The 22,957-nt window shown below is 35.6% G+C and overlaps 1 protein-coding gene across 2 annotated transcripts in view; it reads left to right on the forward strand.

The window, feature by feature from the left end:
• Nucleotides 1-3,703: 3,703 nt before the first annotated feature.
• Nucleotides 3,704-22,957, forward strand: part of LOC131427532 (protein madd-4) — a 671,835-nt gene continuing 652,581 nt past the window's right edge. For both annotated transcript variants that reach the window (XM_058590802.1, XM_058590803.1), the window contains exon 1: nucleotides 3,704-4,933. The gene's annotated coding sequence lies outside the window, so the exon portion shown is untranslated. The remainder of the gene's footprint in view (nucleotides 4,934-22,957) is intronic.

A 22,957-nucleotide genomic window follows, 5' to 3' on the forward strand; every position in this document is an offset into this window, starting at 1 on the left:
CATACATGGTTGAGTCTGTGTATGCGGAGCTAAAATTGAAGGATATTCTCTCGTTTCTTACCCAATGTGGTAAGGAGCTATAGTCAGAAGGGTTCATCGTTCTTCCTGGAGTGAATGAATCCCTTCTGTATTTACCTTAAATAGGGTTTAGCAGATTGTTTGGCATCTTTTAGGGGGTGCCGAATTTACTTCTGCTCGTACATACTGCGAATCGTTCTGCATTCTTCCGGGAGTGCAGAATGGTGTCGCTTTTGTAAGATCTTCAAATCCTCTCGGGGGTTGGAGGTTTTATTAACAGCGGACTGTTCGGGACCTCGTAGAGGTTCAGAATTTACTTCTGCTTCCACTAAATGTGATCCTCAGCAGATTGTTCGGCATCCCTTAGGGGTGCAGAATTTACTTCTGCTTTTATGTGTTTTTGTGTCGTCAATTTTTCCCATCCTCCTAGTCCAACCCTTACCATTTCCTTTCAATCCTTCCCTCTTATATATCGGGAAAATGATGCTAAAAACAAATTGATGGCAAGGCACAAATCTCCAAATATCAAGGGGAACGTGCCATTTGAGCCAATTTGTTCTGATTCCTGATGTGCGGGCTTGGGAATCGAATCCAGGCGGGTTGCAAGAAACGCATCGACTTGCTCATCACGCTATACCAGCCCCCAATATGGAAAAATGTTCCATTTGACGAAGCGACTATAACGATATTATCGTGAGATGGGAAGCGTTACGTTAAATTGAAGAAGCTAGAAAGCGTTGCATACGATAGTTTTCTTAAGTTGAAGCTTACAAATCATATTAATTATTTTGTAGAATGTTATAAACCGTTATAAGGATTAGATTCTTCCGGTAAACGAGTTACGAAGCGTTACTTTTTAGTGATTTATGACGGTACGAAGCGTTATATGCGTTATTTTTTAGTAACTTATAAGAGTGTCAAATTTCACCGGGGCCTCGAGCTTTTCACTGCCCTTCAAAATAAACAAAACAAAAAGGAGTTACGAAGCGTTACACGCGTTACTTTTCTGTAAGTAAGCGTTACGAAGCGTTACATGCGGTACTTTTTTTTGTAAGCTATAGGCGTTACGAAGCATTACATGCGTTACTTTTTTGTATGCTATAGTCGTTACGAAGCGTTACATGCTTAACTTTTTGTAAGTTATAATCCTTACGAAGCGTTAAATGCGTTACTTATTTGTAAGTTACAGGTGTTACGAAGCGTTATGACGTTACGATCCATTTCATGCCTTTTTTTAAGTTTTAGGAGTTACGGAGCGTTACAAAGCGTTAATTTTTTCTAAGTTAAAGGCATTACGAATCGTTACATTTTTAAGTTTTAGACGTTACAAAGTGTCACATGCGTTACTTTTTTTTTAAATTTTCGGAGTTACGAAACGTTACATGCGTTACTTTTTTGTAAGTTATGAGCTTTACGAAGCGTTACTTTCTTGTGGGTTATGACATTATGAAGCGTTACATGCGATTCATTTTAGTAAATTACATGCGTTACATTTCTGTAAGTTAAAGGCGTTACGAAGCGTTACATGCTTTACTTTTTGAAACCTATAGGCATTATAAAGCGTTAAATTGCGTTCATTTATTAAAGTTATTGACGTTTCGAAAATTTTTTTCCATTAATACGTTTATTACATAGGCAATATAGATAAGCATCCACCATACACACCTAGAAAAAATCGTGTAAATTTACGTCTTCAGGGACCGACATGTATGAGCGTCAAAAATGACTCAATTTTACAGCCAATCTAACTTATATTTAATGCATTCGGACATATTTTTAAGTGCTAAAACATGTTAATTTACACGTTTGCTTGATAAGCGAGGTATGTTTGATGTATATTTATATTATTCTTGTAAAATAAGTCGTTTCACGGATTACGTTCTTATGAATTGTATCATATGTGCATTTGCGTCAACCGTAAATTTAATAATTAATAAGCTAATATATTTCGAATATCATAATGATGGTATTCATTAGTTTATCTAAACACTGTTTTTATCAAGCGATTTACTATTATAAATTACATTAAATAAAATACATTTATTTTGTACGTGATCTTATAACTATTTCAGGTTTGTTTGTATCAGTTCACCACTTTTATTAATATAATATAGGCGGCTTTTGGTTAAACTCATGGAAGAGAAAGGGGTCTAACATAGAATAAAATTTAAATTGGAACTCCAATGGAGTTAATGAAATGATACTTTAGAATTTATTGGTTGAGATCTGACAGACGTTACGAAGTGTTACATGCATTTTTTGTTAGTTATAGGCATTACGAAGCGTTGCAAGCGTTACTTTTTGTAAGTTATAATCGTTACGAAGTGCTACATACGTTCGTTTTCGTGCGTCATAGGCGTTACGAAGCGTTACATGCGTTACTTTTTGAGAGTCATAGACGGCACGAGGCGTTAAATGCGTTATATTTCAGTAAGTTATAGGCGTTACGGCGTACGGATAGATGCCAACTAATTGGAATCGAATTGCCGGAACTTCGCCGCAAAATACAACAGGCAGTAGTTATTGCAAAACTGATCAACGGAGAAAGTGCACCGAAATTGCGATCCGAAATTAATTTTCGAAAACCAAACAGATCTCTGCGGAATGGTAAAGATTTAATAGAATTAGTTTTGGATGTAATGAACCGATAGCCGCCACCATTCAAACATTCACTGCTGAAGAAGATCTTTTTGAATTTGGAGAACCATTCATATTTTTAATAATGTTATGTGACTATTAATTTTAAGATGTATTGTGATAATTTATGTTATATTCTTTTTTATGTCAACATTTTATTGTGATAATTATTTTTCATTTAAAAGATGGTGGTTTTTGCGTCCGTTTGAGATTGACATATACAGTGTTCAACTCAAAGGGGGGTTTCTCCACCCATATCCATCCATATAAAAAGATAATAAATTGTATCAATCTCAATGAATTTGTTAGAAGCAGTCATTTAACGAATAATGGTTAGAATGAGAAACCACGTATGAGTTCGTGATTTTTCCTAACGAAAACGCTCAATATGGCAATTCTCCTACACCCACGTGATGATAGAATCCAGAGCGTCACTACCTAACTACCATTTATTTCGATCGATGTAGGACGAAAAAAACACTAATATTCTGTTGAGATCGTAGAGGGTCCCGTATGCAAAAGTAAGACACTCAGTGCTTCAAGCCTCGATTAAAATGTATTTTTTCATACCATTAATAAATAGTTCAATATGATTCGATCGGTAAAATGTCTTATTAATGATTGAGATATTGAAATTCGTTATACGTTTGTTTCATGCAACTACTTGGTCGCGTAGCACCACGGATTGAATGTTTTCAAAACTATTAAATCACAATTCTCCCGCCCTAACAGTTTTCCACGTTTCGCACGAGAGAGCTGCCAGCATAGTTTTTGTGCTTCAACATATCTGCTGCCTAGCTATGCCGCTATGTTGTAGCTCAGTTCTCCCACGGACTGATGTTGACTGATGTTGTTCGTTTGCTTTAACCCAAAATCTCGCAGCATAACGAACCGCCTCGGCACCGACGGGTTCGTGGTGTCATCGGTCCGGTCCAGTCGGCGCCACGAACCGAAGCTTGCGGAGCTTTTCCAGCTTGGCAGAAGGTATGCTGCGAAGACGGGGATCGTCCTGTTCTTTCGGTGCGCTCGAATGTCATTCGCATGCGGGACTTGGTGCTGTCGGTATCTCGAAGCTTGCGTCCAACGGTTGTCGCGCTCTGCTGCCACTTGCCAGCCTTCAGACCTAGTGCAGACAGTAGATAGATACAGCTATACCGTGAGTGTGAGTGTGCGTGTTGAGAACGGGTTGATGTGGTCCGACGGAGTGGTCCTTTCTGGACAATCTAATTCAATCCAATCATCATCGTCAGCTATCAAGGAAGAAGCATCGGTCGGGTTCGGCAGTGCATAGCGAAAGGGGTGAGCAGCAAAAGTGAGTTGTGGCTTCCCATGCTTTGTTTTTTATTCTGGGAGAGTGTTTCCGACGATATTAGCTTTCTGATGTGATGAAGAGTCGCCAGCGGAATACGTAACATAAATTGATAGTTCTTAATTAAATATTAATCGAAGGATTTGTGTGCTCGGTCTCGAAACGGAGCATAACTTAATTTGTTGGAAGGCTGGAAGAATAGAGTGATTTCTAGGAGCGTTAAGTGGTTCGCAAGCCGGAACAAATCTTCTACTGTAAACGACTGCTGGTTTGGGTGAACCTGAAACCGAGCAGCTCGTTCTCTGGTGATTGTGTAAAACCGTTTAGCCATAAGTGACGTCGTCGGTTCGGTGCTAATTTGATACAATGTTCTGGATGTTCGCGCCGTCCCACGCTGTGCGATAATTATCCCATTGCAGCCGAAAATTTGGAAGTGTAGTTTGCGCTTAATAGCGGATGATTGCTTAGCCATATGAAATAATCTGCTTCGTTGGATTTGTCGCTTGCTCTTTCTGCTACGTTGATTGTTGATTGTGTTACTGGGTTGAGAAACAAGTTAATCGCATTACTTATCCCGACAACGGTGATTAATCGGTGCTGTGCTAACAGAACGGATGAAGTTTGATAATTGAAGTTTGTGATAAGTGATTTTATTAAAGAAACTACAGATTTCATCATCTGCAATAAAAATACTGCGTTAGAGGTGAATACAGTGTTTTTGGAAGTTAAGTGAAATGCAAATGGATTAGTTAAATTTAGTGCTATTATATAAAGTTAAATATCTATCGAACTCTTAATACAGAAAGGATTACATTTTGTACTGAAGCAGAACTCTTACAGAGGCAGAGTACAGTACAGGACTTCACATAAGCCAGTAACGAAAACGCAAAACAACGTTTGTGCAAAACAATTGGAGGGATAACAGCATTAACAACAATCGTGGAAGGCCAAGGCCGTTATCATGTTTCTGTGAGTACATTTTGTTTATTCTGTTGTAAAGAGGGAAACTTTCCTGTACATACAAACAAACACTGAACGTGAACTTAAAATTTGAATTACATGTTTAACTGAGAGTAATAAACTTGAATATTTGATAATTATCATCTGGCATCTTTTACTCACCTGCACGAACCATTTCAGCATATCAGTCCCACATGAAATGTCAGTACAATTTCTTTTATCAAAATTTTGACTTTTTGCCTTTCTCATGTAGAAAGACTATAAAATCACTGTGAAAACCGACTTTTGAACGGAGGCCCAGAGAGCTCGCCGAGATCACAAAATGCCTGTGTGTATGGGTGTATGTATGTGTGTATGTATGCATGTATGTGTGCATGTGAAAAATAATGTCACTCGATTTTCTCAGACATTATTTGTGGCTGATCCGATTTCCAAACAAACAGATTTTTCCAGATTCAAATGAAAGGTCTTATGGTCCCATAAATCGTTATTGAATTTTATTCCGACCCGACTTCCGGTTCCGGAATTACATGGAAATTTGTTCTACTTTAGTAGTAAATGCGCACTCAGTTTTCTTGGAAATTTCTTAACCGATTTTTACAAACTTAGAAGCAGATAAAAGGTCTTGAGATTTTTTCAAAAATCTCTGAAAAGATTATCCAGTTCCGACATCCTGGTCCATATTTTAACAAGCGATGGCGATACGAGGTGCACATTTTTATAAATCTTGCTGCCAAATTCATCTAGTTGGCAGATCTTGTTAGTGAGTGAATATATAAAAATACTTAGGGACTACTAGTGCCCGGTTTCCGCTTCTGAAAACACCGATAATAGTGAAGAAAAGCTCAAAAAGCGGAAATCACTTCAATTTCTCAGCAACGGTTAAACCGTTTTTCACTAATCATGATTCAAATTGAAGCTCTCAGAGTCTTTGAAAACACTGTGAAATTTCATCCAGATCCGACTTCCGGTTCCGAAATTATAGGACGATGAGTGTCAAAACATTCAAATCGTCATTCAAAATGACGATGCAAAACTGGTATGCGTCGGTACATGCGGTACGAAAGACAAAAACACCACCGACTTTGGTCTGTTCGCATCATACTTTTTTCAATTTCGTATAGCGTGCAGAGTTAGCACATTTAGATCTATATTTTTCAGGTTAAAAAGTATGTAAATTTCTAAATTTTTTACTCAATTACCCAAGTAGTATGTACCTGTCCTGTATGTTACTGTCCTGTATATTCTACTGATTGTGAAATTTATCAAGTTAGCTTATATTACTATTATAGTAACTGTGTTGTTATGGAAAAAGCGCAATTTTTCTGTGTTTGTGCACCATATCTTTAAGTTCTTCCGTTATTTACGTTATTACGTTATTCATAACGATTGTGCAACTGATACAAAACTCATGCGTCGATTCCATCTCAAAAGCAGTGACAAAATCAGCGAAAAAACAGTTGTGAAAACTACCACGTAATGTAAACAAAAACATAACACACGTAATTTCTATTGAATAAGTTTTACATTTAATTTTCAATATTTACTGCTCGTAACACAAACATGGCTCTTGTAAAATAATCTGCACATGAAAAATGATAAAGCTACATATTGTAGAATTGATATTTTGTGTTTTTGTAAATGAAAAACCGACAAAAAACGGCATTTTTATGGTGAAACATGTATTCCTACGCCCGAAATTTTCAAGCGCCTATGAATTAATGCGTTTTGATGATTGTGCACCAATATCTGTGAAAATGACAGTCTATTATTTTTAATGATAATCATCGGAATGATGTTTAAAATACGCGTATTCAAACATTCCCAAAAAATTTCAGACGATTTTTATCAAACTAATGTTTTATTAAACCTAAAAAATATCGAAATGAATTTTTCTTGAATATTTCCAATATGGCATCGATGGTAACAGTCAGCTGAACAGAAAATGGTTCACGCAACGTAATAACTTATAAGATCTAATTAACAGGAAATATTAAAATGTTCATATTTCGGATAGAAATGCTCTACGGTTTGTTTATTTTATCTGTTTAAATCTTCTTGTTGAATCAAACAACAATACAGTATGGTCATTCATCTTAGCGGCCCGACTTTTGTGATGCGCACTGTAGTTATTTTTTTGGTAAGCCCATGTGCTGTAGTTGTAAAAACAAGTTGCTCAAGCGGTAATATATAACTATGAGAGTAACTATGATGAACCTAAACTTTCGTTCAATATCTTCAAAAGTTTTTTTTCGCGAGATAAAAACCGAATACAAATTATCTGATTGATTTGAATGCTGTATTTCTGCAACTTTTTTGATAACATTCTCTAGTCTGCAAGTTTTGCGTTTCTTCCAAACAGATAAATCAGTCAGTCAGTCGTCACTCGTTTTCGTTCTAGCCATCAGAAAGGATATAGCATCTCGGTGTAATATCCAAAAAGTCGTTACATAAATAGTGTAAACTTTGCGTCTGCATAGCGGTTCAAATTAGACTGTTAGGCGGAGATGGCAGTTCAATTTGAACTGCTTTAAGCGCTGATGAGCCGAAGGCGAAACGTGAAGAAAGCTGAGATAAATCTTGAACAATTTTTTGCAAGTTTTGAATTTTAAAACAATGTTTTTCTAAAACTGAAGAAAACTAAAAATTCATGAGGCAACCAAAACTGTGCGGATTTAGCAGCAAAATATTTTTTACAGCAAGGTTCTCAATTCGGCTTATCATAAACGAACCGACTTCGGCTATACTGGTTTCAAGTTCCCGGTGCCAGAAGTATCGAAAATAGTGGTCAAAAACTCTAAAACGAGACTCACTCAATTCTCTTAGAGATGATTGGATGGATTTCCACAAACTTAGGCTCAAATAAACGTTCATATAGTCTCATAGGTTGCTGAATCCGATTTTCGGTTACAGAACTATAGGGTAAAATGTGTTTAATCATTTAGTGCGACATTGTAGAATAAAGACAAATTCTTATCAACTTGACATAACTGTTTACAAATTGGAAAAGTTATGTTAGTTCATACCCAAAGAAAGTTTCTTATTTTATTTATGATTGAAAAAAAAAACTTGTTCACAGAATCTTCTAGTGATATTTTTGAATTTAAAAGTGATATGAAAAGGTATCATTACACTACTAGGTGGATTAAAAAGGTTTTTTTTAAATGAAAAACGTTCGTATTAGCTGACTGTGTGAATTTCGCAACTTTTACTACCTCGCTTCCAGAATTGTAACGGTGCATTTATTCTAAAGATTACCTTATTGGTGACATATATTTTCTACCACACAATAAATGAGAGCAATTTACATAATTTTTCTGTCGATTATTTCATTTCGAGTTTGCTTATTTCAGTGAAAAACAAACTATCGAAATACGGGATACGGGATTCATTTTTGACATTCCGAATTGGAAATCTCTACGAAATTAAACACTGGAGCATATTTCTAGAACGCGAAGCAGTCAAATGCTGACATTATTCGCACTCGTTTGGTACGAATTTCGCGAAATGTGCACAAAGTTAATCAAAATGTACTGGGTTTGCACTAAACTGATGATTTTTATCTCCGATTTGTGAAGAATTAATCTTAATTGTATTTGGCACCCCATCGGTGTCCACTTAGCGTTGTATTTTGCTCCAATGCAAACGACCAGCAGCAGGATGAAGCAATCGATCTTCTTTGAAGGGAAGCCGCAAATGTCCCGCAGTTGATTCAATATTGAACTGAATTCATCATACTGGAACTGGTACTAAGCTCTGGACCGACGGGATGATGCACTTGCTTTACTTCTCAGTATAGAATGAACGAAATATAGCATGTGTTAACCAGGTACAAGGAAGGTGTCAAGAGTTTTCTTCGTTGGTATTTGTTGACACCAAACATTTCAGAAAACTTTAACTTTGAATGATTTGTGATTATGTCATACAACTGAATATCTTACCATAAATTGATGATCCGATGGCATGTAGTAAAAATTTTGTTGATACGTTAGATACAACAAGAAAACAAGAAATATTCACTATCAAAAACTTATCATTTTCTCAGAGGGAACATATCAATAATAGCATAATATGATTTGTATCGAATGGGACCGATATGCGAGTACCCTTATATGAGACAAATAAGACATTTTGTTTTTTGTTTCACATTTGGCGGAATAAACTAGCAATTATTAATGCAATTTCTGAAGTTATAGTCAAACGATAGACTTTATTCGTCAAGCTCAACTCAATTCAACTCAAATAAGGTGAAAATTCATATGGAAATGGCAGGAGAGTATAGGCTAGGCTGCACCTAAAAAGTGAATAACAAATTAATATTACGTCTTCTGAGCTCAGCTGAAGTAGACCGGCGTAGCTGCTTTTCGTGATTGACTGAATAAATGTAAATTCACAATGAAATAGCGAAAATATGTATTGAAGAAGCTAAACATTTTCGCTGTGCCTGATGGCTCATTCAAAACTGTTTACCGGTTACGACCAAAAGCCTTGCTACTAAAGAAGTGAAGTGTTCAAAGCATTTCGAAAAGTATTCGGGAGAGAAGTTGCATCAGTTGGAATTGGAGAAAATTTTGATATATCTTGGTAAATAACACGATGATAATAGCATTAGCATTACCATTAGGAACCGCCCCCCTGCATTGCTACTCCGTTATTGATCACAACCAATTGAGGTGACAAAATGCCAACAAACTTGAGAATAGCACGTTGTTCCACATTATGCAAACTGCATTGCTCCCTGCATGCTAATCAATCGCAACGCTGGCCATGTATGAATGCAGATCTACTTGCACGGACAGAATTCCCGATTGTATGAGTGAGTAAAAAAAGTCATGATTTCGGAAAAAGAGTGCATTTTCATGTCAGGATAATGCACCATAATTTCACGCCAATTGATTTGATTTGGCTGAAATTTACGCGTAACGCACCACGCGTACATTAATGGTGTATTGCTGATGTGATGGATTTCTATGTAATATAATTTCAGGCGTTATGTCTTATAAACAGTATAATTTGAGAGTTCAAAATTTGATTAAAATGATATGCCTTTGGATAGTGAAATAGTGCATAGCAAACGGCAAAATTGTTTTAGAATCATTTCAAGCATATTATTCATTTTTTAAGGAAGACGTTTAAAATACCGTGTTCGTTGATTGCTCCGAGTATATTTTCGTACTATTTTTACACAGATATTTGATAATCCACTCAAACGAACTACGCGGAAAAACATGTTAATCGAGCTTCATAAAAACTGTTTTTTTTTTAGTTTTTCAAATATTTTGGTTATATGCCGTCTTTGTTATACATGAATAATGTATAGATTTCATATAATCCATATAATTTGGATGTGTGCATAAAACTGTTCAGTTGAATCAAACAATCGTGTAATGAAACAAATAAAACGACATGGATTCGCAAGGTTTTTTTATATCATTTATACCCGGCTTTAACCTACTAACGACCGTTCACCGGGTACATTAGTTAGTGCACTGAGTAATATTCGAATTCATTCTTCGGTTTTCTTTTGCTCCCTCAGAATGATCTTTTTTTGTTCGGATTACAGAGGCTTTAACTTTAAGGCAGAGTACGTAGTTTTTCAATATTTTTTCTGCTTCAAATCAAATTTTCTTTGAAACGATGATTATCAAAAACTACACCTGACACTGTCATCGAAATTTAGTTGAGAATATTCTTTGAAATTTTCAGAACGTTCTAAATTTTCATGCATTATAAAAATCGCCACACGAAAATATTTCAACTTCTTTATATAGATGTCAAACAAAAACTAATCTTACGATATGCGTCAAAATTTGACAGAATATGTATAAAAGTGTTGCCAACGTTGAGAGAATAAAAGTTTACCAATTGGACAAGCGCGGGAATTTCAAAATGAAAATTCCGGTTCTTTTTTGATCATAAGGTATATCGTTTATTTAGGTCTGGCCTTAACTATTATGGTCGTTCGTAGAGGTAAAGTATTGCCAAAACATCACACCGTCGTTTAGAGCGACGATGCAAAAAAGGAAAATTGTCTTTTAGATTTGGTTCAACTTATTTTAATCTGTAGACTATATTAGTTATTTACTAAACGAACCGAACTTCGGTTATACCAGTTTCGAAAATACCGGGAATTGTGGGCAAAAATTCAAAAGCGAAAATCGGTCTCTTTTTTTTAGAAATGGCTTGATCGAACATCACGAACTTTGGCTCAAATTAAAGGTCTATAGGTTGCTGATGAATTACATTCCAGGTCCGACTTCCAGTTCCGGTACTGTGTGTTTAAAATTTTAAACCGTCGATTTCGCAGCCGATTCATAGCGTACAGAAGCATTGCATGGCTAATGCCACGATTCTATTGACAATAAGAATCCTTTCAGGTCGGGGCTCAAACATTCTACAACTGGCTTGTAAAGCATTGAATCGCCAACCCGGGTGAAAAGTTGCCCAACAATCGAAAAAAATCAACCTTCATGTCTCACTTTTTATAACCTTTCGGGACGAGAGCTGGAACACAAAATTCCACAAAAAAACGTATTTATAATCAACGATTGGGGAACCAAGTTAATGACAGAATACTAACACGTCGGTCAATAAGTCCTCTGCCTGACAGGTAGACACAGTTTTCATATGAAAAAAGTGGGTGGGTAATATCAGAGGCATAACTGGATGAAGCGAATACGCATAAAACTGACATGCTTTTTCCACATTTCTTAATATCGATAATCGTACGTACTAGTTGATTGATTGTGTGAATTTTGTAAACTTTTAATGCTTCACTAGAGGAATTTTAACTGTGCAAATATTAGATAGAATACACGAGAGCAAAATGTTACAGGGGACAAGACCGATTACGATGATATTAAAAATGCAATGTTCAAATTCATTCACATATTCAGTTAAATTTGAAAAATTCACCACAAATTGTCAACATCTTGGATTTCTAATGGCGTTTTCGTTTTTAAATTGCACTATACCGGTGTAGCGGAAATTGCACTGAAATCGTTCGTTTTCGCCAATATATTGATACCACTCATCAAGGATGGCTTTTATTGTACCAAAGAACGTTCACTGGCAACTCTTCAACGATTGAATCAGTGCCATCAAAGAGAGTTGGAAATCATCGCAACAACAAAAACCCGGCATGGCTCATTTAACATAGAATCGACACCAGTACGAGAGCGAATTTCTCTCGATGACATTTCTGAGAATCAAAGGTTAGCACGCTGCTGTGGGGATCCTCTCTAAAGCAACAAACGGTCGCTTATTCTCGTTTCGCGATCCGATTCTATACAGGCAGTTGATAATTGCGATAGAATCATTTTACTATTGCCGCTTATTCTAACTATGTGCATATAACCTTTGTGTAAGTTGTGTCTATGAAAATGTCTGTGAATGCTCCACACAAAGGTTTTGAAATATTGCAACCTAGTATGAGAATCATCGAGTTGAATCATCGATTCGATTTTCTGCGATAATTGTCAACTTGCGATTCTCTCTTGGGAAATTCCACACAGCAACGATTATTATCAGACTTTAAATTTTTTGAAGGGCGTGAAATACTCAGAGTATGAAATGAAGCGATGAAATGTAGGAAAATTCTTTCACGGTTCATGCATTGAGAGACTCGAGTTCTTGTAGCATCTTCTACCGGATTGAAAATGTTGTATACAATATAGATAGCAATATAGCAGCTTCTGTCAAATTTTCGGCAATCACCAACACTGCCACTCATCAAAAGTTTAGTGTAGCTTTGTGCAATGAAATCGTTTATTGTAGTTAAGTGTTACTTTTTATGTATTCATCATTTTCGTTCGTTCATTAATGCCTTGACCTACTGTACTGGTGTAGTGCAATTTGAAAGCGAAAACGCCATAAATTAGAAGTTATGAATTGATATGACATCAATTTCAATAAATTACCTGTTGAATCCGTCTTGAAAATACAAATTAAATAGCGATTCAAAAGAATATCCACAAACCAAAAGCGGCCATCACTGAAAATATTTTACATTTCTATGTGTCGGTTTTGCTTGATATGCTTTGTGCGATGATTCGTTTCATTCAAGCGGTTGAAATTTTGCGCGCTGTTTTTGGCACTACATATCAACTAAATGCTCTTTTAAATCAAGCATTTTAGATAACTTCAATTTTGAGTTATTAGTAGTTATTTCATGCTACTGAAATTTTTATCATAAAATACTGATCAAAGTTACGATAGCATGAAGAAAAAGTTATGTTGTTGGGTATAGTACAAGACGAGATATTCACGATTAAGTTCTACCCATCCAAACCACCCACCGTATCACAGTCGATCGTTACGATAGCTAAATTCTTTGAATAGTAATTCGAATTACTACTGCGTCCATCATATTTGCCAGGAGACTATATTCTGTTCGCAGATTTAAAAACTATTTTCAGCTAATGAGAAGATCATCGCTGGGATAGAAACGTTTCTTGTGGAAAAGAAAAAAATCGCGATAAAAAAGTCGAGTGAGTAATACCACAGTTATAACTGGAAGACGTGAACAAAACTGCCATGCTCCTAATAAAACATGTTTTTTAAACAATTAAATAACGCAGAACAAATAGAAGTACTCAGTGGAGGAAAACTGCATAGTTTTTTTTTTGGGTATGTATTAATGGTTCGAAGAAGAACCGATTTGTGGAATTTATCCGTTGTTTACAACTATTGAGTAAATATTTTCATATTTATTCATCTACACCAGAACCTAAATTGTGAATTGGATTTAGGAACTTGATTCGTAACCTAGAACAAGACCAGAATTCGGTTCTGAATTTAGCCATTTAGTTGTAGAATTCTGGAGCTGAGTTCATTTTCAGAATTTAGATTCGGAATTTAGTTTTAGAAGTGAATTCTAAACTTGAGTTCTGAACCTGAATTAGGTTCCAGCATGCAGATTCTGAAATCTGAACCTAAAGTTGAATGTTGTAATTGAATTTAGCAGTTAAATTCTTAGACTAAGACTAAGTCTTAGACTATGTCCAGGAATTAATTCATTTAACGGAGTTTAGATCTAAAATTTCGTTCCAGAATCCAAATCAAAAATCCATATACTGAAGTTTGTTGCAGAATTTTGAAATTTAATTTCTTATTAAAAAATCTGGACTCTAATAAATTAGGGATTAAATTCAGTTCCAAAATCTGGTTCCAGAATTACAATTTAGTCCCTAAGAATTCCGACACTGAAGTCTAAACCAGAAATGAAGTTATGAGTTCAGGCGAACCAGAATCCAGGCGCTGAATTAAGTTTCCAAATTCAGATTTAGTATTCATAAACCGAATCCGAATCCTGAGAATCTGAAAAGTGCATAAGAGCATGACCTTAACGTTGCTGTTGTTGTCTCACAATGTATTAAAAAAATACTGAGCATGAAGTATTTTTTGTCTCTGATCTCCATACTTTCTCATTGCCGTCACTGTTTGAAATGATTATCTTTGAAGAAAGTGAAAAGAAACTGAATGACTCATAAACCAACGAACGATGTTTGGAAGAGAATATGCTACGTATTTGGAGCTGATGACTAATTCAATGAACTATGCGAATCTTTTCCCTTCATAGAAAAGTTGGAAAATTCGTGAATTCGTTCCCACGCTCCGTACATGTTTGGTAGTGAACCGAAATTCAAAATATGAATTCCACCAACTGAAATCCAATAAATAATCTATCGTATCTATTTTGCTAGAATAGTTTTTTTTTCTTCAAATAATCCGAACATGCTAAATTACACCTTCCATTTCAATTGAGGCAACAACCTCCGCTATCAAAATATCAAGCATGCCAGCAAATGCCAAACAATAACAGTCAGAAATTCCTCCGCCTTCCACCCGAAATCATAAGCCGCATGCTGAAAGGGGTAGCAGGTGCTCCGCTCGCCACAAACAACCTAACAATAGTAACATCGGTTGCACGGGAGCTTCCAGTCCATCCCGGTAAGCAACTCCCTGCTGCACTATGATAAGCTACGAGGGTGAATAAGCCGTTCATAGAAAATTTATGAAATGAGCTGCACTGTTCAAATTGTGCCAGCTGCAGGGTTGCCTCCGTGGAACATGAGCACCGAACATAATAAATATTTGAAAAAAAAGAAAGACTAGTGCAAATAACAAGTTCATACAGTGGAGGAGAGATGTCAGGGCTTCTTCCGAAAAGAATGAATCCTTGGAGAAAACTTCTGATCATTCTCGCCGTCCCGAATGTTGACGTATTTTTTTTTCTGTGGCAGAGGCCTGCTGAACGAGTTTGTGTTCAGTATTAGGACAAGCGGAGAAGTGAATGGTAATTTATCAGTTCATTATGTGCGCCGGCTGGGAACTAACAGAACGAGCAATTACAGGGACTCGCAGAAATGATCGGATACTAGGAAACTTGTTCTAGTAGTTCCAAACACTGAAGCAAATTGTTCTAAATTTTTTGTAAGGTTTCAGTGGGCATCTCAAATTTACGTTGGTTGTTATTCAAAATAATTTTACATTGATACTTTAGCTGAGTAGCCCGGAATACTTAAATTTACGTCAAGCGAAAGCAAATATTTGCGAGTCACTGTATATTCAAATTCATTGCTGCTGCATTATTGAGCACTTCGCTAGTGTATTGTTATTAGTCATGTGCTTATCGGTAGGCGGCGTGTGTGCCAGAGCGGCTGTCAACCTAGTGAAAAATGATTGGAGAGATGGTGTTAGCAAAATTGGTACGTCACACTTCTGAGTTTGAAAGATTTAGTTAGAAACATAAATAACTACTTCCTATGCAGCTATTATAATGAAAGCGTGCAGGGTAGAAAAAATATTATATGTATTTACGCAGAATGTAATCCACATGCACCGAACGTGACGAATGACGACCATTAGAGTGATAATTTGGTTCTTTTGAGTAATTATAAAAATTTTCTGATTGAATATTCCACACTACACTACCGGAGAGATCTTTTCCGTCGATTGTAAAACTGATTGAACTTGTGAAAAAAAATTATGTCCAATCTCTTGCACAAATATGTAAATCGAAATAGGTGCAAAACTACTCAAACCTGGCAATCATCATTCCATTAGTTTATCATCAATAGGTTGAATTCGAATTCTTCGAGTTTCTCCTTCGACTCATCAGTGCTGGAAGCAGCCTAGCAGTTCAATTCAAACCGCACGTTATTGGTTTACACTCGAGATAAGTTATTGCACCTTGGCGCAATAATTTACATATAATGTTACATAAACAGTGTGAGCTTTGCATCGGCTAAGAGGTTTAAATTGAGCTCCTAGGCGAAGATGATAGTTCAATTTGAAATTCTTTAAGTGATGGTGAGCCGAAGACGAAACATAATGAAATCGAAATAGAAAATGTGATTTTTGTACAATCCAAAAATCCCCTAAATGTTCATATTCACTTGTTTAGATGACTATTTTCTATTAAAATATTGAAGCATTGAAAATGCCTGTGAATTAGCTCAGATGTAGCCTTTTCATATTTTCAAAAACACTAGTCGCATTAACGTCAAGTGTTCGTGTATGCTTCAAATTAAAAAAAAGTGAGGAAAAATTTTGTTGTCGATTAAATTTTTTTAATAATTATGTTGTTTGTTAAACCACATTTTTGCGCAATTTTTTTTTAAGTTTCCGAGTAACAACTATATCAGAAAAGGCGATCAAAAATACGATCATTTTGTTTTGAACTGCATGGAACAGCCCTGCGAGGTCGTTTGGACTTTTGACGTAGGACTACACAACTGTTGTCAAAATCACTATGTTTCAAAATTTTCGGGAGCATTTTTTGTATTCTGCAATACTTATTTGTATCACTTTAAAATTTACCTCTCGAATATAAATCTATGATTGCCATGTTTTTGCCTTTCTCATATAGAAATGCTATGCAATCACTTAGAAAACCGACTTTACAACCGAGGTGTGTGTGTGTGTGTGTGTGTGTGTGTGTGTGTGTGTGTGTGTGTGTGTGTGTGTGTGTGTGTGTGTGTGGATGTGTGGATGTGTGGATGTGACAAATAATGTCACTCAATTTTCTCAGAGATATTCCTGAGTTTCATTTTCATTTACAGGGTGATATGCTCCAAAAATAGGAAAAAAATAGTCGCACACGTTTTTCAGAGATGGCTGAACCGGTTTTCACAAACTTAGATTCAAATTAAAAGTGTTTTGGCCTCAAACAATTTTCTTGAATTTCATTTGGATCCAACTTCCGGTTCCGGAATTACAAGGAAATATGTGCAAATGTATTAAAATATGCGCACTCAATTTTCTCGGAAATTTCTCAGCCAATTTTTACTAACTAAGAAACAAATAAAAGGTGTTAAAATTTCTTTAAAAAGTCCCCGAAAAGTTGATCCGACTTTCAGTTCCGGTATTATAGTGAGATTAGTGAAAATTCTTAATTTCATGAGTATTTTTTCACAAGCGATGGCTAAATGAGGTGCACATTTTTATAAAACTTACTGCTCAATTCATCTAGTTGGCAGACCCTGTAAGTTAGAAAATTTATATTTATATATTTTAGGTGAAAAATATGTAAGTTTCTAAATCTTTTATTTAATTTGTACTTACTTGTTAGTGTTATTACAAAATCATGATAACGATGCTTTTCTATAAAAGTACACTTACTGCCTTTTTCATATAGAAAGTTTATGCAATCACTTGAAAAATTGACACAGTTAATCGAGCTGAGCAATGTATGTGTCTGTGAGTGTATGTGTGTGAGTATGTGTCAAATAATGTCACTCATAAAATAAATAATCTCGTAGTGCCATAGCTTGCTATTAAATTTCATCATGCTTTCATAGGGTAAAGTGTGCTTAAAATTGCACACCGTCGTTTAGAGCGATGATACAAAAATAGGGTGAAATTCTTCTAGATTTCTCTTAAAACTGATTCAATTTGTAGGCTTTATTGTATGTATGTATGTAAGTATGTATGTATGTATGTATGTATGTATGTATGTGTGAAGCCACCATCAGTTCAAGGCATTACTACAGACTTACAGTAGATCCGAATTTGATTATCAGATAGCTTTCATATAACTGCTGTTAAGAAGACAGAAATGGGGTTTGAGGACACGGCGCCTTCCAGCAAGAACATCCAGCCATATAACAAAGAATTTCGCTATACCAGCTTATACCCGCCTGATGGTTTGTTTTTTAGAAGGGTACGTCTTACTCATTTCAAACCTTCAGGGAGAAACACAAAGCTTCCCCCACGTGACGCAGGTTGGCAATCCACTCCATCATCCAGTCATTCACTTGTAAGATACCCTGATGCACTCCCTGCCCCTCCCCGTTGTCGATATAATTGAGCATAATACAATATAATACAATATAAAATAATATAATATAATATAATATAATATAATATAATATAATATAATATAATATAATATAATATAATATAATATAATATAATATAATATAATATAATATAATATAATATAATATAATAAAATATAATATAATATAATATAATATAATATAATATAATATAATATAACATAACAAAATATAGTATAAGACAATAATACATGAAATAATATGCTATGATACAATATTAAGCAAATAATGCAACAAACAACAGAACCACATGTTGCAATATACTATGATAAATATTGCACTTTAGGATAGGCTTCAACCTGCAAGCCATTTCGCACCCTCTCATTCTGCTGCTAACGCAGAATAGCGATAGCACTCAATCGACCCCGTTCTATTGACCAAATGTCTTCATAGACGCTCGGGAAGGCATGAGATAGGAACTGGTGAAGACTTAGTTATCTTACCATTTGACGACCTAATTCAATTTGCAGGATATATTAGTAACTTATTGAACAAACCGACTCGGCTATACTGGTTCCAAGTTCCAGGTTCCAGAAGTACCGAAAATATTGGTCAAAAAGTCTAAAACGAGATTCACTCAATTTTCTCAGAGATGAATGGAACGATTTCCACAAACAGGCTCAAATAAAAGTTCCTATAGTCTCATAGGTTGCTGGTTATTTTCATCCGGTTCCGACTTCCGGTTCTAGAACTATAGGATAAAATGTATTTAATCATTCAGTGCGACAATGCAAAATGAAGAAAAAGTCTTATTAACTTGATATAACTGTTTACAAATTGAAAGGCTTAGTTATTTTATTCTAGATTGAAAACAAAATCTTTGCAGAATCTTCTAGTAAGATATTTAAAAATATAAGTAACATGAGAAAGGCATCATCATACCACTAGGTGGATAAAAGGTTTTATAATAAAAATTTAATAACGTCGTATTCATTTGCCGGTTCTTTGTGACTAGTTCACAACAAGAAATTTTAGTGAAGATATCTTTAAGATTTTTTAATGACTTGAAGAGGGCCGTTTAGTTTATTGGTATCCTAAGTAACAATTTTTGCTACGGTAGTTTATTTGTGACTAGTTTGCAACAAGAAATTTGAGTTATTGCTACTAACCTCTAATTACATGCTTGATTAAAAAATGCGCAATTTGTAAAATTTTTTCCTAAGCAACATAGTATTGGTAATTACAAACTTGACACAATGTACAAATTATACAACGACTTTTAAACAGTCAAGATAAATTCAATTTTAATTAGGTGATTTTTGATGCGCCTTCAATCGAAATCTGTTCATGAAGAACAAAACTTTGAAACTACCGTCCGTCTCAAATATACAAAATTATTCAATGTATACTAGATTCTAATTTGTTATTATTTGAAATTCACAAAGAGAATCATAATTTTCTCGGGAACAATGTTCAATCCGCATATTGTTTTCTTTTTTTGTATGGTAGTGCATGAGGACTGCAAAACTCATAGCTTCGAGATACACTGAGGTCTTTTGTTATGCGGTCTTTTTTATGCGGTTTTTTATACGACTTTTTTATACGAATTTTCAGAGTTATGCGGTTTTTTATGCAAAATTTCATAGGTATGCGGTTTTTTTATGCGAATTTCCAGAGTTATGCGGTTTTTTACGCGAAGTTTCAGAGTTATGCGGTTTTTTTATGCGAAGTTTCAGAGTTATGCGAATTTTCAGAGTTATGCGTTTTTCTGCGGTACGTAAACTCGCATAAAAAAATACTTCAGTGTATTTTTGAATTAAAGAACGATAACTAATAAATGAAAGTTATTTTAACATGGCAAAAAGATGTGGTGATTAGTAAACTCATGTTATGAAGAAGCGTAGCTGTCACCGCGTTTCAACTGGTGTAACATAGAAACCCGTATTAATCCACCTATTGGTGCAATGATGCCTGTGGTATTCTCCAACATAATTGCAATTGATTTTTGAACGAACACAAAGATATTTGTGTGTGCATTAACTAGTATAAAGTAGAGAGAGAAACAGTTTTTAGACCGGTTTGGTCAATTTTAATTTGGTTTTGATTCAAATTTGAAAGATTTTCTACGTTTTTGGCATCACATTTTAAATGACGGTGTAAACTTTTGCTGCATTCGAAAAAAATACTTTTTTATCGGAAGACCACAAGATTTTTCATATAAACCTAAGTTTATCAAAATCGGTCAAGCCATCGCTGAGAAAAGAAAGTGAGATCTGTTTTGAAATTTTATTAAAAACCTGTTTTAATCCACCTAGGGGTGTAATGATGCCTTTCTCATATCAATCAAACTATCATATATAATACTGTGGTATTTTTTAAAATTATTTTTCTTCGATTCTTAAAAGAATAATCGAAATAGATTTTTTTGACCGTCTACTGATAAAAACTATCAATTGGAAAAGATTAGAGGTCGATTTAGAAAACTTTTTACGGTTTTTCGCTCTTTTCAGTGATGGTATAAAATTTTTAACACACTTTACCCTATATTTCCGGATCCGGAAGTCGGATCCTGATGAAATTCAGGAATTACGTATGGGACCACAGGACCTTTCATTTGAACCTAAGTTTGTGAAAATCGGTCGCGCCATCTATGAGAAAAGTTAGAACACATATTTTAATTTTTTTGCGCATTTTACCCCATAAAGTTAGTGCAAAAAACGTTACATACACACATACGCACATACACACACAGACATTTTGCGTACTCGACGAACTGAGTCGAATGGTATATGACACTCGGCCCTCCGGGCCTCGGTTCAAACGTCGGTTTTCACAGTGATTGCATAACCTTTCCATAAGAGAAAGGCAAAAAAAAAATTTTTCTTCGATTCTTAAAAGAATAACCGAAATCGGTTTGTTTGACCGTCTACTGATAAAAACCATCAAATTGGAAAAGATTTGAGGTCGATTTAGAATTTTTTTTAAGGTTTTTCCCCATTTTCAGTGATGGTGTACAATTTTTAATACACTTTACCCTATATTTCCGGATCCGGAAGTCGGATCCGTATGAAATTCAGGAATAACGCATGGGACCACAGGACCTTTCATTTGAACTTAAGTTTGTGAAAATCGGTCGCGCCATCTATGAGAAAAGTTAAAACACATATTTTCTTTTTTTTTGCACATTTTACCCCATAGCTCTCGAACCGGAAGTCGGATCCAAATAATATTCAGGAATTTTGTATGGGACCTCAAGACCTTTCATTTGAATCTAAGTTTGTGAAAATCGATTCAGCCATCTCTGAGAAAAGTTAGTGCACTTATTTTCACAATTTTTTGCACATTTTACCCCATAATTCCGGAACCGGAAGTCGGATCCAAATAATATTCAGGAATTTTGTATGGGACCACAAGACCTTTCATTTGAATCTAAGTTTGTGGAAATCGGTTCAGCCATCTCCGAGAAAAGTTAGTGCAAAAAACGTGACATACACACATACGCACATACACACACACACACACACATACACACACACACACACAGACATTTTGCGTACTCGACGAACTGAGTCGAATGGTATATGACACTCGGCTCTCCGGGCCTTGGTTCAAAAGTCGGTTTTCACAGTGATTGCATAACCTTTCTATATGAGAAAGGCAAAAACGCAAAATTTCAATTTTTAATAAATTTGTTTATTATCGCCTTCAAAGTACTCTCCTCCTGCGGCAACACATGCATGCCAACGCTGGATCCAATTTTCCATACAAGTTTTATAGGCCGCCGAAGGTATGGCCTTTAGTTCACGCAGCGAATTCTCTTTTATGGTCTCTATGGTCTCAAAACGCGTTCCCTACAATGGCAATTTGAGTCTGGGGAAGAGGAAAAAGTCACATGGGGCCATATCTGGAGAGTACGGTGCTTGGTTGTTGATATTGGTTGAGGTTTTGGCCAAAAACTCCGACACAACCGACGCTGTTTTTAAACGAAATTCAGCTTTTTTGGCACAAGCCGAGAAGCGACGCGTTTCAAACTCAAAACATCAGTTAAAATGTGTTCGGCTGATCCATAAGAGATGCCCAACAACACAGCAATCTCTCTAATCGGTACAGAACGATTTTGCAACACGATTTGCTTCGTCGATTCAATGTTTTCTTCAGTAACAGATGTTGTTGGGCGGCCTGGGATCTCATCATGATCCAAGCTTGTACGACCACCTTTGAAGCGTTTATACCACTCGTATGCCTGTGTTTTTCCTAGACACGATTCACCGAAGGCCTTTTCTAACATTTTCAACGTTTCGGAACACTTAAATCCATTTGCAACACAAAATTTGATGCACGCACGTTGTTCTAAATTTTCATCCATTATAAAAATCGCCACACGAAAATTTTTCAACTTCTTTGTATAGACGCCAAACAAAAACTAATCGTACGATATGCGTCAAATTTGATAGAATGTGTATAAAAGTGTTGCCAACGTTGAGAGAATAAAAGTTTACCGATTGGACAAGCGCGGGAATTTTAAAATGAAAATTTCGGTTCTTTTTTGATCATAAGGTATTCATTTTAAACTACGCGAAGTCACGGTTATCTGAACATAGAAGCAGGATGATCTTAAACAATGGGTGAACATCCACAGCTCGGTTACCAAGTGCCGCTGTATGGATTTATATTTATCAATTATTCAATGATCTGCCTGATTTACACGGTAGCGATCATTTACCAATCATCATCTCAATTAGCAGTAGCA

The sequence above is a fragment of the Malaya genurostris genome, chromosome 2, assembly GCF_030247185.1.
Source record: "Malaya genurostris strain Urasoe2022 chromosome 2, Malgen_1.1, whole genome shotgun sequence".
Taxonomy (NCBI): Eukaryota; Metazoa; Arthropoda; class Insecta; order Diptera; family Culicidae; genus Malaya; species Malaya genurostris.